General features: G+C 37.3%; 1 protein-coding gene across 7 annotated transcripts in view; it reads right to left on the bottom strand.

Moving 5' to 3' along the window:
• The window catches only part of CTNNA3 (catenin alpha 3), a 1,730,823-nt gene that overhangs the window by 1,304,945 nt on the left and 405,396 nt on the right, over positions 1-20,482 (bottom strand). The window lies entirely within an intron of this gene.

Genomic DNA, 20,482 nt, shown 5'->3' with positions numbered 1-20,482 from the left:
CAAGGATCTTGTTCTCCTGAAGCTTATGGTCTTGTTTGAGGGGGTGGAGGACTATCAACAAACAATATACTATGTAAACAAATACACAAGACAACTTCAGGCAGTGATAAATGCTATGAAGAAAACACAAAAGTGAAATGTCATAGAAACTGCGTTAGCTTGGGTGGTCACAGAAGATAATTCTGAATATGATATTTGCAGTAAACATAAATGAAAAGCATTCCAAACAGTGGGACTACAGGGAAGAAAAGGTCTGATATAAGTGATATCTGATCAAAACTAGCTCAAAATATCATGAAAACACCTGGCAAACACTACATTACCCAAGGTTAACATCATCAATGATGTCACATGGGTATCATGCAGTCTTTGACATACTGTGACAAGAAAAGCACTTCACCACTCTAATATTCACTCCACAAGTCCACAACCCCAGTCTAATCATGAGAAAAATAACAAACAAAACCAAATTGGGACACATCCTGCATGATAACTGGGCAATATTCCTCCAGATTGTTAAGGTCATGAATAATAAGTAGACTGATAAACCATCATAGACCAAAGGAGACAGGGGCCATTTATGACACTTAACTGCAATGTGGTACCTGACTGGATCCTGGAAAAGAAAGAAGGCATCTATAGAAAAATCAGTGAAGTCAAAATAAAACCTACAGTTTAATTAATAGTAATGCATCAATGTTTGTTCATAAGTGGCAAATGTAAGATATTAACAACAGAGGAAACTAGAAGAAAGGCAGATGAGAATTCTCTGTACTATCTTTACAACTTTTCTGGAAATCTCAAATTTTAATAAAAATCAAAAGTTCATTTTATTATTTTTTTTCAAAAGTTCATTTTAAAGAAAACTAATTCAAGAGAGTTTAACAATAGCTTATGTATTTCACATACAATATCTTATGTAATCGTACAAAACCTCACGATAGATGTTATCCCCTCCATTTTAAAGGTAAGAAAACTGGGGTTTAGAAAGACTAAGTTCCTGAGCCAAGTTACAGAGTAGGAAGGTGGCATTTCTTATATTGTAACCCAAGTCATTATGACTGCTAAACCATGATGTTAACAACTATATTATAGTCTTTCCTACACAGGAAGAATCTGCTTTATTTGCTACTATACAGGGCAGGAAATTGTACCTATAAAAAACATAGTTTATAAAGTGATTCTAGATAATATCTTATTGATCATCACAACACCCTTTGAGGCAGTAAGGCTTGAGCTATTTGCCCCTTTAACTAAATAGGTATTTAGTGTAAGGAGATTAAGAGGCTGGCAAAATAACTGAGATCTAAACCTAAGTCTTCTGATTGCAAATCCCATGCTTTTTTCACAAGACTCTGCTACCTCAGGATGATGTTGCCTGAGGTTAATAAATGGCTGTGCTACTGTATTTTTAGTTCCTTCCTTTCTGAAAATAAAGGCTGTCTGTGACTTCATGCAGGCTTTAGGGGAGATTAACTTCTTTACAAGATGTAGGGAGGACAGTTAGAAGTAGTTGTCAACTCACTATTTGTACTCACTAATTAACCAAGAAAGACACTTTGTAGTTTTCTTGGCTTACTATGATTTTTCCCCTTATATTTCTGGTCTAGGTTCTAGTTCCAGCTCTGTCATTAGCACTGCAATAGGGGAAAGTCTTCTACTCTTTCAATATCTGTTTTTCCATCTGTAAAAATGGAGTAATGATACTTTTGCCAATGCTCTCACGAGATTGAGTAAGTAGCACATCAGAAATGGAATGTACTTGAAAAACAGTAGAGAATTATGGAAAGAGTACAGAATTATTCTTCCTAAAATATTCCTAAAATAATCTTCCTAAAATTTATCAAACTTAGTGTACTGTTTTTGTCCTGTGATACTCTTGTGATTTTCATACTTCCCATAATTTTATAGTACTACCTACATTTATCTCAGTGTGATTTGGAGGAAAAATAATTTAATGTTTAGATAGGATGCACACTTCTCAGAGGTATAAAAGATAAAAAGGATAAATATTCAGAAGGAGCTGAAGAAAATTCTCTGCATAATAGGGCATAATTAAAATTAATTACATAATTCCCTCTGAAGTGACCTACACATTATCCTGCTCTATTTAGAATGGCAGGTCAATGTTTAGGTAGTCTCTGAAAGGTGAAAGTTTGTGAGCATACATCACTACAATGAAAGATAAGGTTTAAACTATTAGTTCTTTTACTCTGATGATGACTATATCTCACTGATAGTTGTGTTAACTTTAATGCTGTAGGAACTTTGGAATTTAAAACAAAAGTTCTAATATATTTTGGATTTTAAGCCTATACTTTGCTATCTCTGCCCAAGGCAATGACCAAATCCTTAATATGCACTGATATCCCAAATAGCAAGCCAATAAATCTGAGAGAAAGGATAGATTCAGTGAACATAACAAATATAACATATTATGGCAGCTGGTGGGGGAAAGAAAGGCACGTTACAGAGTTTAAGTAAAGGAAATTGAGAAGACAAGACCGTTTCTCCTAAAGGAAATCTCAAAGGACAAATTTAATGTAGTAGTCATGCAGATAAAAGGGGAACTAATGAATGCCATCCTTCTAAACAAAAGGTTATAGTGGTGACTGTTATTTTATTCTGTTTTAACTTATAATATCATGGGTTCAAAAGTTCCTAGGCATTGATGTATCCTAAAATTTTAAATCAGGTCAAAATGGAAATTAAATGGTAGGGTCAATTAGGGATTTCTCTGGACATAGAAGTCTAAAGAATTCAGCTTCCTGGGAATTGATACTTTTTTAATATCTTTTTTTAAATGCTCCAGAAGAAAAAGCTCACATGAGATTTCCAAGTTTAGGAGACATTAAATGCTTCCAGCTGATGCAGAAACACACAGATGGGATTAAAAAAGACCTTACAAGTCTGTGCAAGTGGGTAGAGAAGCAACATATGAGTTTTAACCCTGGCAAGAGAACAAAATATATTTAGGGATTTTAAAGATCACAGAGTATAAAAATGGAGGGCTCCAAGCTATCAGTTCATTAATTCAACCATTCATTCAGTATATATTGTTGAGCCCTTCTATAGATCAGTAGTGTGATCATAGAAAGAATACACAAATAAGGGCACCTGGGTGACTCAGTCAGTTAAGCATCTGACTCTTGGTTTTGGCCTCAGTCTTGATCTCAAGGTCATGAGATTGAGACCTGGGTCAGCTCCATGCTTAGCAGGGAGCCTGCTTGAAATTCTCTCTCTGCTCCTCCCCCTGATCATGCACTCTTTCTCCCTCTCCCTTTCAAATAAATAAATAAATAAATAAATAAATAAATAAATAAATAAATAAATCTTTTTAAAAAAAGAATGCAAAATAACCTATAAATCAGAAGGGGAGACAAATTTATATGAGAGCTAAAATAGAGTTTTTCATTACATAGAGGAAAATCCCTCAGTTTGAGGGGATCGAAGAGGTAACTCTTAATCAGTGAGTAGAACTTATTCCTGTGTAAAACAGAACAAGTAAAGAAAACATCATGTGCAAAGGCCAGAGGCATGAGAGAGCAAGGAGCATGCAGGCCACTGCAGGTGGTGGGACAAGTATAGGAAACCTGAGCAGTGTATATCCAGCTAGATATATCCTGGTGGTGATATATCCAGCTGGAAAGGTAAGTGGGAGATTCCTAACATGCCATGCTAAAGAACTGCAAGGGCAACCAGCTCAGATATGTTTTTTCAAAGATTACTCTAGCAGTGAACTTTTAGGTGATTAGAGAGAATGAAATTGCAGTCAGGAGTCTAGGCAATAATCCAGGCAAGAGATAATGAGTACCTGGACACTGAAAACTATTGCTAGGCTGTAGTATGACAGATTCAAGAAAATTTAGAAGGTAAAAATGATGAGACTTTGTAATATTTAGATGGGAGAGGGATGAGGAGATATTTAGAAGAATCTAGAAACTTTTTTCGGCAACTGTGTACATAGTGTGATACATTCACCAAGATAGGGAATATCAAATAAATAATGTGTTTGGAAAATAAAGGTGAAATACATTTTGTCATCTGACAAATGTGAGATGCCAGCATAATATCCAAATGAAAATACACTATACATGGATCTAGAATTCAGAGTCTAGGCTAGAAATAGAGACCTATGAATTACCAGCTCATAGTTGGGTGGTAAAGCCATCAGTGTGGAATTTACAAGGTCTTCACCCAGGATGAATGTTATAAAAAGGAGAACCTAGGAGTAATCATAAATTATTTCTTGAGGAAGTAAACCTGATAATTGTATGTGTTAGTCCAAAATCCCAAATATATATTGTAAACCATGAGGAAAGATAATGGAAAATACTGAACTAGAAAGAAAGAAAGAAAAGAAGAAAGAAGAAAGAAGAAAGAAGAAAGAGAAAGAAAGAAAGAAAGAAAGAAAGAAAGAGAAGAAAGAAAGAAAGAAAGAAAGAAAGAAAGAAAGAAAGAAAGAAAGAAAGAAAGAAAGAAAGAAAAAAATTTTAGGAAAAGATACATAATCCAGAGAGTTTAAACACATTTATGCATCACAATGTTGCAGGAAGTTAAAGAGTAAAATTAAACTATACCCATCTTTACATAAAATTTTAGTGAAGCCTTTGGTGTAACTACTTTAGAAAACTGCACCTACTAAAGCTGAACATATATACATACCTCGTGACCCAGCTATTCCACTCCTAGGAGAGGATATACACATATAGAAATATGTTCGTTCATATGTTCTCTAAATGACATATGCAAAAGCATTCCTAGAAGTCCCAAACTGGAAACATCCCAAAGTAATGAGAATGAACAAAATACAACTACATGCAACAATATGAAATACATGATAGAAAAAGAATACATATTGCTTAATGCCATCTATTTAAAATTCATACTTAGGCTAAACTAATTTATGGTCTTAGAAATAAGAATAGTAATTACTCTTGAAAAGTAATTAGTAATTGGAAAGAGCAGAGGGATCCTTCTGGATTCGGGTAATTTTTCTCGTTCTGAGTGCTGGTTATATGGGTGTGTTTAACTTGGAAAAGTTCAGTGAACTGTATGCTCACAAGATATGCATATTTCTGAATGTATCTTATACTTCAATTAAACCTTTTATATAAAATCAAGCAAAACAGAAATATCAGTAAAGCCAAGCAAACATTCAGTTTGTGACTTCTCTTAGCAAAGGACACTAATATAAATAAACTATGGACTTGTCCCAGTATTGCATTTCCCATGATATTAAGGGACAGATGAGAAAATTGGATATGCAGTCCATTTGCAAACATCTTCTACCCACTATAAGGGCTTTTATTTTTTTTTAAAGAAAAAAATCTAAATGTTTGAAAAATAAAAATAAGAAAAGAAAGGTACCAAAGCCTGGCCATTGAAAAGGCAAAGCTAAAGGATTTTCATAGCAGTTGATTCTTTGCACCCTTGAATCCTCATTTAAGAGGATCAGAGAAAACTTCCTTACTAAGCTACATCCTTGCCCAAGTGAATAGCTCAGCAGGTACTCTGCTCAACAAAGCAGAACTACATGAGAATTATTGAGTTTCTCTTCCAGGTGTTCAAATGAACTTTCTGGAACTGACAAAACCACTTAGGTAAGGGAGGGTAGGCTTATGAAGAATATTTTTGTTTTCTTAAGACTAAGAAGATATGCAGCAGAAAATCCCATGGATCCTTTGCTATTTGGATTCCATTCTATGTTGGCTTCTATCCCTGGTCTTCCCTCTGCCAAGATGCTGCCTGCTAACTGCTTCACTGGTCACTAGGCAGCTTCGTGCTCTAACAGAAAACAAAATAGTGCAAACACCTGCTAATTTAAATGTTTTTCTCCTACATAATAAATTAGGAAGTGGAATATTTAGACTTAACTGAACAAAGGATACAAGATGATAAAGTAAGAATAGAATACAGAGATAATAAATTTTTGAGCAAAAAAAATAAAGATTGAAAAAATGTAAGATTCTACAATAAAAATATTATTAAGCAACAGAAAGAGGCCTTTACTGCTTTTTTATTCTTATTTTTAATTTTCTATATTAATAGGACAAAATACAATGAAGAAGAAAATAAAAGGATTCTTCAAATTCAAATAGAAAACTGAAAAAAACATATAATAGCAGTATTAAGATACCCCCTCATTGTATGTATTCTGGGCCATTAATGCATATCTTGGGTAGATGAAATATACAAAAGTGAATATTAATAACTTCAAGATACTTCCTTGGAAAGCATTATTGCTTAATTCTAATGCAACCCAACATGTCAGTCAAGACAATGTATATATAAAGTTCGGGGGATCCCTGGGTGGCTCAGCGATTTGGCACCTGCCTTTGTCCCTGGGCGCGATCCTGGGATCCAGGGATCGAGTCCCACATCGGGCTCCAGGCATGGAGCCTGCTTCTCCCTCTGCCTGTGTCTCTGCGTCTCTCTCTCTCTCTCTGTGTGTCTATCATGAATAAATAAATAAATAAATCTTTTTTAAAAATGTATATATAAAGTTCAGAAATACACTATGTCCATTTTTCCTATCTCAAACAAATACACTATATATTACATCTACTATTTGCCTCAAATTTATATCTAAAAAATAAATTTTATCTGAAGTCATCTACCATATGGTTAAAGTAAAAGGAGTAAAGAGTAAAGCAGAAAATAATGAGCTAAACAAAATCCAGATGTACTACATGCTTCCCTTCCATTTGTGTGTATATATCATGACTTAATCTAACAATATTCAAATATCTATATCAGAAAACTTTTCCTTTAAAGTACAGATTTATTAACATCTAAGAGAGTGGAGTTGGATTTTAACACCTAGTCAAAGATCAACAATATCGTTTTCCTTACAATTTCTTCCTATTTAACTTTCTGTGACTCACTTGTGAGAAATAGACTATCATTTTCCAAACATTTTGGTGCATCTCAGAAAGCAAATAGCATAACTTAACACAAATGGAATCCAAGCCCAGAGATGTTGATCCAAATTCCTAATTCATAATGTCTTATATTCATGTAGTGGTTTATTCTGTTTAATAAGTTTCTAGTTATCTTCTCATAAAGAATTCCATGAGGAAAAAAAAGTGTTATCTCTAAATGTTAAAAAAGGAAAAGAACATTTGTCCAAAGGCATACAAGATTAATAAAAAGTGGTGGCGAAGATTGTTTTTAAGAAAGCCAACATTTACTAAATAGTGATAATGCTTCCTACACACACTCTAGTCTAGTCATTTTTCATTTAATGGCCCAGCTGTAAATAGGATCCAGTATTGGTTCCTATCTTAACACTCTCTTTTTTTAATTTAAATTCAATTTAGTTAACATACACTGTATTATTAGTTTCAGGGGTAGAATTTATGATTCATCAATTGCATGTAATGACACCCAGTGCTCATTCCATCAAGTGCCCTCCTTTAATGCTCACCATGCAGTTACCCCAACCCCCACCCACCTCCAGCAACCCTCAGTTTGTTTCCTAGAGTTAGGCATCTCTTATGGTTTGCCACCCTCTCTGTTTTCATCTTATTTTTTCTTCTATCCAACACTCCTTTTATTTGTTGTCAGTAGTTTCATCATCTATTCCCAATGTCTGTTGAAGGACTTTCCCACAGCCCTACAGTTCTGTGGTGGCCCAACAGAGACTACGTATTTCAGGCATATCATCTTGATGAAAAATTATCATATGTAATACAACTCAGATTAGAAACACATACCTTAATTCAGTTTCAGTACAAGACTGATTTGAAGAAAAAAACAAAAAACAAAAAACCTCAGGCCAAAACTATAACAATAGAAATTGAAGTGTGATCCATAAGGTCATTTAGATTGCTCAAAAATATGACTCAGAGATAATGGAGAACGAATGAAACTATCATCTTACCTATTTCAGTATACCTTTGATAAAGAAAACATTCTAAATACAGCATTTTAGTAATGATAGCTTAATGGTTGCTTTTCCCAGAGGGGGGAAAAAACAGTTTGGCTTTTTAATTAATTCAACAAGCTTAAAAACACCTGCTTTAAGATGTGACATTAAAGCTAAGGCCAAAGATAAGGTTATAAACTCAGATGTTTCTAAGGTTATAAGCTCAAATGTCTATTCTAAGTAGGAAGTATGAATAAGCCAAATGTAACTCCATAGGGAGTGGTGAGGCACTCATATGCCATAGAATACCTGCCCCACTTAAAAATACTCAAACCCAAATTGGCCAAACAAAAAGAATCCCTGACCTCTGTTCTGAAGTACCAGCACAGATGTTTGTGTCAGCCTATGAGTGTAGTCTCCATGTTTTATATTCATACCATATGTGTATCTGACCTTGGAGGAGATCGGAAAGAGATAATGCATGTCCCTGGGCCTGAGGAGCCTACAATAAGTGGAGGGGAGTGAGGCAGATGCTGAGCAACTCCAAGGCAGGAAGTCTGTCTCATTATAATAGAAATAGCATGAGCTTTGGGGTTAGAATCCCAACACAAAACACTCCCATAGCAGGAGATTATGAGTAGAATAATTAACCTTACTTCAGCTACAAAATGGGAATATTAATTCCTACCTTAGAGGGCATAATGAGGTTAAATTATTTAATGTCAAACATTTCTTCAGCATTTTCTTACTGACTTCTCTCTATACAGCACACTGTTAGCCATATTCCCTCCTTAAAATGTTTCTCCCCTATCTTCTTAGATGACAGTGAATACTAAATTTAAGTTGACATTATTTGATAGTATTTATCTCTCTTCTGAGCTCCAGATACATAACTCAAGTTGAGTCTCAAAATAAACATATTGGAAATTGAACCCACTGCCTTTTTTACACCTCCGCCCGTTAACATGTTTCTCCTCCAACATGCTCAGACTCACTGGTCCCAAAATCTAGCTAACAAGAAATCTGGGAAATATCCTCAACTTTTCCATTCCTTCATCCCCACCATTAGGTAAGATCTGTTATTCTATTCATTAACTACTTCTCCAGTATGTACCCTTGTTCTTGTCCTCACTACTAGATTTAATCTAGAGGAGAAATGATTAAGGATAAAACTAAGAAGTCATTGTGATACAAAGAGGGAAGAACAAATCAGAGACAAAACTTTTTGACTAATACAATCTTTTCTCTATAATATCATCAGAGGAGTCCCTCCAAAATTCAGATATGATCATCAATCCCCAATTTAAAATTTTAAAGTGACTGTTAATTCACACATAATAAAACTCATACTTTTTTATTATAGACAAAATGATTTGTCTCCAGCTTCTCTCTCTATCCTCACTTCCTACCACATCTCTCACATACATCCTTTTCTCTAGCCACACAGACTCACATAAGGTTCTACAAGCACCTTGAGCTATGTTCCAGTCTCCCCTCACATCTCTCAGTAAACGTCTATTCATCCCTCAAGATATCTTGGATTCTCATGTTCTGTCACCCATGGATGTACTCATGTGTTCCAAGTGCTTATAAGGCACTAATATAGCGTATATTACACAATTATCATTTGCTGTAGTTACTCCTTGATACATCTGTTTCTCACCCATTCTGAGTTTCTATTGGGGTCAAAACTATGTCTTAATTCTTTTATCCCCTAGGCCTCATAAAGGATCTGGCACATAGTGACCAATGAATTAAGGACACTTGTCATCATTTTATTTTTTTAAGATTTATTTGAGAGAGAGAAGATGTGTGTGAGCAAGGGGAGGGACAGAGGGAGAGGGAAATAGAGAATCCTTATGCAGACTCCCCATTGAGTGCAGAGCCCAACACACAGCTCTATCGCAGGACTCTGAGATCATGACTTGAGCTGAAATCAACAGTTGTCCACTTAACTAACTGAAATACCCAGATGCTACTATCTCTCACCACTTTAAAGACACCAGAAAACTTTGAAGGTTACTGTCATAAAATAATTTACTTTTCCATGAGATAAAAATTCTAATTTTGGAAAAGGAAATCATAACTACAAAAAGCTAAGATATATTCATCCAAGAATGAAAATACTCTTTAACTGTATTCCCAATTAGGCAAACTAGATTTGCCTATGAACTATTCTTCAGTGTTTCTGGCCTAGCCCTCATTTAAAAAGCCAGTGATACCAGTTTTTTATCACTTATATGCAAGTGTGTTGTTCAGTGCTTATTTCTATATATCTTAGTTTGTTTTGGAAAATATCTGATTTCTAAATATATTCCCTGGCAGGAAGCAAAATTTTAAGTAGAATGAAGGTAAAGATGTCCTTTATGGATGTAAAGATATATTCGACATGTGTTTCAGAAAGTTAAATTGATGTTCCTATGTTAACCAAAATTCAGATCTATCTGATTGAGGAAACAGAAATAAGTTAATACTCTTGTTAAATTTTGAGTACTCTGAGATACCAAGTATTTATACAGTGGAATTGAACTAAGAGCTATGACAAAATACAAATACAAAGTAAAAATAAGCACCCCCTCAAGTTCTCTGTTCTCTGTTAATTGTTAAATAATAGTATGTTAAATAAAATGAGTTAATGCTGGTAGAATAGATTAGAATTACTACAAGAATTGTAAGGAAAAGTATGGGTAGGTTAAGAAATGTTTCACAGGCAGGCACATGAGCATCTTGAAAATGAGAACCAAAAATATGACATTAAAGTCACTTGGTATTTCAAACATAACATATCAAAACCTGAGCTCCTGATAGTTAGAGCCTCTCAACCTGCTACTCTGAGTCTTCACCAGTTCAGTAAATGGCAGTTTTTTTCAGTTGTCCAGGCCAAAAATATTGTCGTCATCATCTACTTCTCTTTCTCTCATATCTCACATTCAGTCAGTAAATACTATTATTTTTTACCAGAATTTGACTTCTTATCACATCTAGAAAGTAACCATATCATTGTTTTGCTCAAATCATCCAACATACCTCTCTGACCTCATCCCTACAACCCTCCTTGCTCACTGTGATCCAGCCACATGGACTTCCTTGGTGTTTCCCTAAAAAGCCAGGCATGTCCCTACCTCAGGCCATTCTGTTGCTGGTACCCTTCTAGATTAACGACTGGCTCAACCTTTCACTTCCTTTGAGTCTGTACTCAAAAACCAACCTCTTGTCACCCTATCTAAAAGTTTCACCAACAAGTTCGCTTTTGATATGCCATATCTCCTTTCCCTGCTTTATCTTCTACGTATCACTAGTATACTTTATACTATCATGTTTGTTTTCTGTCTTCTCCAATGGAATATAAGCCCCATGAGGTGACATGAAAGATACTTGATACATATTTATTTAATTAGTGAACATCAACACATTTAAAAATTTTAAGTGAACAATTCGAACATTTTACTGATGAACACATATAAAAATTATCCTATCACACAGGATAAAATATCAGGAAACTGTCTAGGTTCCTGAAAAAATAGATAAAGGGCACAAAAATAGATAGCATAAAACTTCCTGCTCCCTTTTATCTCTCATTCCAGAAACAGATTTTATAACAGGTTCACCAATATATCTTGTGATTTACTAGTCAGTTTTACTTGAGTCATATTTCATGTTTACCAGAATGCATATAGAAAGCTTCTAAACTCAAAACTTAATGGCTATCCTTGAAAGGTCAACTGTGTATGCCTGCATAATAGAAGGTAACTTGTATTTAAAATCCATATCCCGGAGGAGGGGCAAGAGGGCGGAAGAGCAGGGTCCCCAAGTCACCTGTCCCCACCAAATTACCTAGAAAACCTTCAAATCATCCTGAAAATCTAAGAATTCGGCCTGAGATTTAAAGAGAGACTAGCTGGAATGCTACAGTGAGAAGAGTTCGCGCTTCTATCAAGGTAGGAAGACGGGGAAAAAGAAATAAAGAAACAAAAGGCCTCCAAGGGGGAGGGGCCCCGCGAGGAGCCGGGCTGAGGCCGGGGCGAGTGTCCCCAGGACAGGAGAGCCCCGTCCCGGAGGAGCAGGAGCTGCACCAACCTTCCCGGGCGGAAAGGCCTCGCAGGGAGTTAGAGCAGGACCCAGGAGGGCGGGGATGATCCTCGGGCTCCCGGGGACACTAATAGGCACCTGCGCCCCGGGAGAGTGCGCCGAGCTCCCTAAGGGCTGCAGCGCTCGGCGGGACCCGGAGCAGCTCGGAGGGGCTCGGGCGGCGGCTCCGTGGAGGGGGCTGCGGGGCGGGAGCGCGAATCCAACAGCGCAGGCCCCGGAGCACAGGGCGCCGGGACACAGCCCAGGATCCCGCCTCCCCCGGACAGGCAGAGGCCGGGAGGACCCAGGACAGCAAGGACGCTCCTGCCCGGGGCTGAGCAGATCAGCGGCCCCGCCCCGGAGCCCCCAGGCCCCGCAGACGGAGAGCCCCGGAATTACTGGGGAGGCTGACTCCAGGGTCCCAGAGCTGCCCCCGCCACTGGGGTTGATCCTCCCGGGGCCTCACGGGGTAAACAACCCCCACTGAGCCCTGCACCAGGCAGGGGCAGAGCAGCTCCCCAAGTGCTAACACCTGAGAATCAGCACAGCAGGCCCCTCCCCCAGAAGACCAGCTAGATGGACCAGTTCCAGGGGAAGTCAAGGGACTTAAAGTATAGAGAATCAGAAGACTCCCCCATGGTCTTTTTTTTTTTTTTTTTTTTTTTGCTTTTTGATTTGTTTCCTTATCCCACCCTTTTTTTTTCCTTTCTTTCTTTTTCTTTCTCTTTTTCTTCTCTTTTTTTTTCTTCTTTTCTTCCTTTTTTTCTCTTTTCTTTTTCTCTTTTCTTTCCTTCTTTCTCTCCTCTCTTTTTCTCCTTTTTCCAATACAACTTGCTTTTGGCCACTCTGCACTGAGCAAAATGACTAGAAGGAAAACCTCACCTCAAAAGAAAGAATCAGAAACAGTCCTCTCTCCCACAGAGTTACAAAATCTGGATTTCAATTCAATGTCAGAAAGCCAATTCAGAAGCACTATTATACAGCTACTGGTGGCTCTAGAAAAAAGCATAAAGGACTCAAGAGACTTCATGACTGCAGAATTTAGAGCTAATCAGGCAGAAATTAAAAATCAATTGAATGAGATGCAATCCAAGCTAGAAGTCCTAACGACGAGGGTTAACGAGGTAGAAGAACGAGTGAGTGACATAGTAGACAAGTTGATGGCAAAGAGGGAAACTGAGGAAAAAAGAGACAAGCAATTAAAAGACCATGAAGATAGTTTAAGGGAAATAAACGACAGCCTGAGGAAGAAAAACCTAGTTTAATTGGGGTTCCCGAGGGAGCCGAAAGGGCCAGAGGGCCAGAATATGTATTTGAACAAATCCTAGCTGGAAATTTTCCTAATCTGGGAAGGGAAACAGGCATTCAGATCCAGGAAATAGATCCCCCCTAAAATCAATAAAAACCATTCAACACCTCGACATTTAATAGTGAAGCTTGCAAATTCCAAAGATAAAGAGAAGATCCTTAAAGCAGCAAGAGACAAGAAGTCCCTGACTTTTATGGGGAGGAGTATTAGGGTAACAGCAGACCTCTCCACAGAGACCTGGCAGGCCAGAAAGGTCTGGCAGGATATATTCAGGGTCCTAAATTAGAAGAACATGCAACCAAGAATATCCAGCAAGGCTCTCATTCAAAATGGAAGGAGAGATAAAGAGCTTCCAAGACAGGCAGGAACTGAAAGAATATGTGATCTCCAAACCAGCTCTGCAAGAAATTTTAAGGGGGACTCTTAAAATTCCCCTTTTAGAAGAAGTTCAGTGGAACAATCCACAAAAACAAGGACTGAATAGATATCATGGTGACACTAAACTCATATCTCTCAATAGTAACTCTGAATGTGAACGGGCTTAATGACCCCATCAAAAGGTGCAGGGTCTCAGATTGGATAAAAAAGCAGGACCCATCTATTTGCTGTCTACAAGAGACTCATTTTAGACAGAAAACACCTACAACCGGAAAATAAAAGGTTGGAGAACCATTTACCATTCAAATGGTCCTCAAAAGAAAGCAGGGGTAGCCATCCTTATATCAGATAAACTAAAATTTACCCCAAAGACTGTAGTGAGTGAGGAAGAGGGACACTATATCATACTTAAAGGATCTATCCAACAAGAGGACTTAACAATCCTCAATATATATGCCCCAAATGTGGGAGCTGCCAAATATTTAAACCAATTAATAACCAAAGTGAAGAAATACTTAGATAATAATACACTTATACTTGGTGACTTCAATCTAGCTCTTTCTACCCTCGATAGTGCTTCTAAGCACAACATCTCCAAAGAAACGAGAGCTTTAAATGATACACTGGACCAGATGGATTTCACAGATATCTACAGAACTTTACATCCAAACTCAACTGAATACACATTCTTCTCAAGTGCATATGGAACTTTCTCCAGAATAGACCACATACTGGGTCACAAATCAGGTCTTAACCGATACCAAAAGATTGGGATCATCCCCTGCATATTCTCAGACCATAATGCCTTGAAATTAGAACTAAATCACAACAAGAAGTTTGGAAGGACCTCAAACACGTGGAGGTTAAGGACCATCCTGCTAAAGATGAAAGGGTCAACCAGGAAATTAAGGAAGAATTAAAAAGATTCATGGAAACTAATAAGAATGAGGATACAACTGTTCAAAATCTTTGGGATGCAGCAAAAGCAGTCCTGAGGGGGAAATACATTGCAATACAAGCATCCATTCAAAAACTGGAAAGAACTCAAATACAAAAGCTAATCTTACACATAAAGGAGCTAGAGAAAAAACAGCAAATATATCCTACACCAAGCAAAAGAAGAGAGTTAATAAAGATTCGAGCAGAACTCAACGAAATCGAGACCAGAAGAACTGTGGAACAGATCAACAGAACCAGGAGTTGGTTCTTTGAAAGAATTAATAAGATAGATAAACCATTAGCCAGCCTTATTAAAAAGAAGAGAGAGAAGACTCAAATTAATAAAATCATGAATGAGAAAGGAGAGATCACTACCAACACCAAGGAAATACAAATTATTTTAAAAACATATTATGAACAGTTATACGCCAATAAATTAGGCAATCTAGAAGAAATGGACGCATTCGTGGAAAGCCACAAACTACCAAAACTGGAACAGGAAGAAATAGAAAACCTGAACAGGCCAATAACCAGGGAGGAAATTGAAGCAGTCATCAAAAACCTCCCAAGACACAAAAGTCCAGGGCCCCGTGGCTTCCCAGGGGAATTCTATCAAACGTTTAAAGAAGAAACCATGCCTATTCTACTAAAGCTGTTTGGAAAGATAGAAAGAGATGGAGTACTTCCATATTCGTTCTATGAGTCCAGCATCACCTCAATTCCAAAACCAGACAAAGACCCCACCAAAAAGGAGAATTACAGACCAATATCCCTGATGATCATGGATGCAAAAATTCTCAACAAGATACTAGCCAATAGGATCGAAGAGTACATTAAGAAAATTATTCACCATGACCAAGTAGGATTTATCCCCGGGACACATGGCTGGTTCAACACTCGTAAAACAATCAGTGTGATTCATCATATCAGCAAGAGAAAAACCAAGAACCATATGGTCCTCTCATTTGATGCAGAGAAAGCATTTGACAAAATATAGCATCCATTCCTGATCAAAACTCTTCAGAGTGTAGGGATAGAGGGAACATTCCTCGACATCTTAAAAGCCATCTACGAAAAGCCCACGGCAAATATCATTCTCAATGGGGAAGCACTGGGAGCCTTTCCCCTAAGATCAGGAACAAAACAGGGATGTCCACTCTCACCACTGCTATTCGACATAGTACTGGAAGTCCTAGCCTCAGCAATCAGACAACAAAAAGACATTAAAGGCATTCAACTTGGCAAACAAGAAGTCAAACTCTCCCTCTTCCCCGATGACATGATACTCTACATAGAAAACCCAAAAGCCTCCACCCCAAGATTGCTAGAACTCATACAGCAATTTGGCAGTGTGGCAGGATACAAAATCAATGCCTAGAAATCAGTGGCATTTCTTTACACTAACAATGAGACTGAAGAGGGAGATATTAAGGAGTCAATCCCATTTACAATTGCACCCAAAAGCATAAGATGGCTAGGAATAAACTAACCAAAGAGGTAAAGGATCTATACCCTAAAAACTATAGAACACTTCTGAAAGAAATTGAGGAAGACACAAAGAGATGGATAAATATTCCATGCTCATAGATCAGCAGAATTAATATTGTAAAAATGTCAATGTTACCCAGGGCAATTTACACGTTTAATGCAATCCCTATCAAAATACCATGGACTTTCTTCAGAGAGCTAGAACAAATTATTTTAAGATTTGTGTGGAATCAGAAAAGACCCCGAATAGCCAGGGGAATTTTAAAAAAGAAAACCATAGCTGGGGCATCACAATGCCAGAAATCAGGTTGTACTCCAAAGCTGTGGTCATCAAGACAGTGTGGTACTGGCACAAAAACAGACACATAGATCAATGGAACAGAATAGAGAACCCAGAAGTACACCCTCAAGTTTATGGTCAAATAATATTCGATAAAGGTGGAAAGACTATCCACTGGAAGAAAGACAGTCTCTTCAATAAATGGTGCTCGGAAAATTGGACATCCACATGCAGAAGAATGAAACGAGACCACTCTCTTTCACCATACACAAAGATAAACTCAAAGTGGATGAAAGATCTAAATGTGAGACAAGATTCCATCAAAATCCTAGAGGAGAACACAGGCAACACCCTTTTTGAACTTGGCCACAGTAACTTCTTGCAAGATACATCCACGAAGGCAAAAGAAACAAAAGCAAAAATGAACTATTGGGACTTCATTAAGATAAGAAGCTTTTGCACAGCAAAGGATACAGTCAACAAAACTAAAAGAACAACCTACAGAATGGGAGAAGATATTTGCAAATGACGTATCAGATAAAGGGCTAGTTTCCAAGATCTATAAAGAACTTAGTAAACTCAACACCAAAGAAACAAACAATCCAATCATGAAATGGGCAAAAGACATGAAGAGAAATCTCACAGAGGAAGACATGGACATGGCCAACAAGCACATGAGAAAATGCTCTGCATCACTTGCCATCAGGGAAATACAAATCAAAACCACAATGAGATACCACCTCACACCAATGAGAATGGGGAAAATTAACAAGGCAGGAAACCACAAATGTTGGAGAGGATACGGAGAAAAGGGAACCCTCTTACACTGTTGGTGGGAATGTGAACTGGTGCAGCCACTCTGGAAAACTGTGTGGAGGTTCCTCAAAGAGTTAAAAATAGACCTACCCTACGACCCAGCAATTGCACTGTTGGGGATTTACCCCAAAGATACAGATGCAATGAAATGCCGGGACACTTGCACCCCGATGTTTCTATCAGCAATGGCCACAATAGCCAAACTGTGGAAGGAGCCTCGGTGTCCATCGAAAGATGCATGGATAAAGAAGGTGTGGTTCATGTATACAATGGAATATTACTCAGCCATTAGAAATGACAAATACCCACCATTTGCTTCAACGTGGATGGAACTGGAGGGTATTTTGCTGAGTGAAGTAAGTCAATCGGAGAAGGACAAACATTATATGTTCTCATTCATTTGGGGAATATAAATAATAGTGAAAGGGAATAGAAGGGAAGGGATAAGAAATGTGTGGGAAATATCAGGAAGGGAGACAGAACATAAAGACTCCTAACTCTGGGAAACGAACTAGGGGTGGTGGAAGGGAGGAGGGCGGGGGGTGGAGGTGAATGGGTGACGGGCACTGAGGGGGGCACTTGACGGGATGAACACTGGGTGTTTTTCTGTATGTTGGTAAATTGAACACCAAAAAAAAATAAATTTATTAAATAAATAAATAAATAAATAAAATCCATATCCCTGGATGCCTGGGTGGCTCAGTGGTTTAGTGCCTGCCTTCCACTCAGGGTGTGATCCTGGAGTCCCAGATTGAGTCCCACATAGGGCAACATGGAGCCTGCTTCTCCCTCTGCCTGTGTCTCTGCCTCCCTCTTTCTCTCTCTCTCTCTCTCTCTCTCTCTCTTTCTCTCTCTCTCTTCCCCTCTGTCTTCCATGAATAAATAAATAAAATCTTAAAAAAATAAAATCCATATCCCTAGTTAACAGAGACTTTGCCTCATTCAAGCCATATGCCAAACATGCATCATCTACATGCAAAGTATTCACTGTTTAGCTTTTGCCAATTTAAACACTCATGTCTCTAGGAATGGCTACAATCCACCCTAGTACATAAAATAAATTAGTATTCTTGCACTCTAGAGAAAAGTATGTGTTTAGCACCAAATGGAATCAACAGATGACTAAATACTTTTTTTTTTTTGCCTTGCTTCTGTCATAAATACAACAGATGCAAGATGCTGGAATGTGGACAACCCCCAGAAGGTTGGTGTTTTCCTCTAATGCACAAATAAACCATTCAAAAACGCATTCCATATAGTATGCCAGAGTCAGCAAGAACCTCTTGGTTTCTTTATTGCCTACAAGATGATTTTATGACTGAATATATCACAAAGGCCTCCACAGTCCAAATGAAGCATAAGGCTACCTTTGATGTTAAACATCAGTAAATATCTTATACATTTATAGCAATGATCATTCGAGGCCAAGATAAACAATTGACACATAAATCATTTATACTTACTGTAGCTCACACTAAATCCTAATCATTATCCAAATTCATGGCACTCTTAATGAGACATGGATGGCTAAAAGAGAAGTTTATAAAAGTAGAACTGTTACTATATTAAGTATGGGGGAAAAAAATTCTCTTACTAGGAAGAACTAGTTCACTTCAATATCCTCTCTTTTAAAAGGAAAATAACAAAAAAAAAAAGGAAAATAACAATACATCACCCATGATCTAATTGTCCAACTATGTTCCTCAAGGTTCTCTAGCTCCTGCTACCCCAATGTCAGTTGAAATTACATCCTATTTTTATATACCGTTGAATTTTTAAGGAATACCCACTCAGAAACAGTCAATTTCAGTCAAAAAAGACAAAAACATTCTTCAACCTGATAAAGTGAATCCATGAAAATTCCACAGCTGAAATCATACCTAATGGTGAAAGACTAAATGCTTTCTCTCTATGATCAGGAATAAGACAAAAATGTCCTCTTTCATTTCTATTCAGTATTGTACTAGAAGTTCTAGTCAGATAATTTAAGAAAGACAAATAAATAAAAGGCATCCAGATTGGAAAATAAGATGTAAAACTATCTCTATTTGAAGATAACATGAAAATCCTGGTATACTGAAAATCCTAAAGAAAGAATTCATACACTCACACACACACACAACACGCACACACAAGCTATTAGAGCTAATCGACAAAATCAGCAAGGTTGCAGGATGCACTATAAATGTACAAAATGATCTGTATATCTATACACTTGCAATGAGTGATTTGAAAACAAAATTAAAGAAACAATTCTACTTATACCATTGAAAAATAAGATACTTAGTAATTAATTTAACAAAAGCAGTGCAAGTCTTCTACACTGAAAACTATAAAACAACATTAAAATAAATTAGAGAATACTTATATAAATGGAAAGACTTTCCATGTCATAGATTGGGAGACTTAATATTATTAGGAGGACAATATTCCTCCAAATTGAACTATAAATTGCAATTCCTAACAAAATGCCAGCCATAAAAAAGAATGCCAGCCATGTTTTTTGCAGAGTTTGATAAGATGAACCTAAAATTCATATTAATATGCAAGGGACCCCAAAAACCAAAACAATTAAAAGGAAAACCAAAGTTGAAAAACTCACTTTTTACAATTTCAAAAATTACTAAAAAGCTATAAGAAAGTGTGCTTCTGGCATAAGGATATCTTATAGATCAGGAATAGAATTGAGAGTCCAAAGACAAATCCATATATTTACAGTTAATGCATTTTCAACAAGGGTGTCAAGACAACTCAGGGGAGAAAGAATAATCTTTTCAATAAATGGTACTGGGATAATTGGATATTTATATGCAAAAGAAGGACCTCTACCTCATTCCATACACAAAACTTAACCCCTAATGTAAGAGGTAAAGTTATAAAACTCTTAAAACATAGAAGTAAATCCTTATGACCTTGGATTAGACAGAGATTTTTTAGATATGGCCCCCAAAGAAGCACAAACGATAGGAGGAGAAATATATAAGATGGACACCATAAAAACTACTAAAAGCTTTTTTGCAACAAATGATACCATCAATAAAGTGGAACCACATTACACAGAATGGTAGATTTTGGCAAATCATATATGTGATCAGGGTTTTGCATCTAGAATATATATACAGAACTATTAAAAATTCGGCAGTAAAAAGTCAATCCAAATCAAAAGTGGGCAAAGTAGGGGGCACCTAGGAAGCTCAGTCAGTGTCTGACTCTTGTTTTTGGCCCAGGTAATGATCTTGCGGCAGTCAGTCACAGCAGCGAGCCTCGCTTCTGGTTCTGAGTTCACAATGGTATCTGCTTCAGATTCTCTGTCCTTCTTCCTCCTGCTCACTCT

Source organism: Vulpes lagopus, chromosome 3, assembly GCF_018345385.1.
Source record: "Vulpes lagopus strain Blue_001 chromosome 3, ASM1834538v1, whole genome shotgun sequence".
Lineage (NCBI taxonomy): Eukaryota > Metazoa > Chordata > Mammalia > Carnivora > Canidae > Vulpes > Vulpes lagopus.
The sequence above is the reverse complement of the archived record's forward strand: the minus strand, read 5'-3'. Positions and strand labels throughout refer to the sequence as shown.